The following is a 789-nucleotide window of genomic DNA, read 5'->3' on the forward strand; positions in this document are numbered from 1 at the left end:
CATAGTGTGCCTTGCAGTAATAGAAAAATAAAACCTTGGAAGTTACATAATGTTGGGAGCCCTGACATTTGTTGTTTGTCTGAACTGAAGTCAGTAGTGTTGATCTAGTAAATCTCTATTCTAGGTTATTTCATTGAACAACAGAGATAAAAGTTCTGTACCTAAGTGATGCCAACATTCAAAAAATGTGGATTTATTTTAAGGCCAGGAGGAGGAAATCTTTGGGTTTTAAGACAGCTGGCTTCCTTGTTTCTCACTGCAAAGTGTTATCCAATAGTCATTTGGGATCTGTGAGCATCTCTCAGATCAGTTTATTTTGACTCGATTTGATAGAAAGCTACTTCCTCAGCCACCATATGAAGAATTTAAGATGCTTGCAACGTTGTATAGGGCAAAACCAAGTAGAATTACTAATGGAGTTAAATTTTCTTTTAATGTAGAATAAGTCAATTATTTTCATCTTTCACTTTGCTGGGTGTGTGTGCTGGATTCTCTGCACTGGTCTGTCAGGTTTGGATAGTTACAAGCATGGGTCCAGTGATGTGGGTTATTGCATGCAAACATGGCAGCAGCCAGAGAGTGGCATGGATGTCAGTGATGCACCTAAAAGTCAGAAGATGCCAGCAGGACTGGGGCCCAGGTTTCCCTTTAATGGTGATCCCATGCGCGTGTGTGTGTGTCCCTCCTTGGTGTGCAGTCATTGCTCTTATAGGCACATATCCATCGCTTCTGTGTGCGCGCATCCATTGCCATGGGGTGTATGACCATCGGCCCCCGGTGCGTGTCCGT

The sequence above is a fragment of the Terrapene carolina genome, unplaced genomic scaffold, assembly GCF_002925995.2.
Source record: "Terrapene carolina triunguis isolate 2854851 unplaced genomic scaffold, T_m_triunguis-2.0 Scaffold234, whole genome shotgun sequence".
NCBI lineage: Eukaryota > Metazoa > Chordata > Testudines > Emydidae > Terrapene > Terrapene triunguis.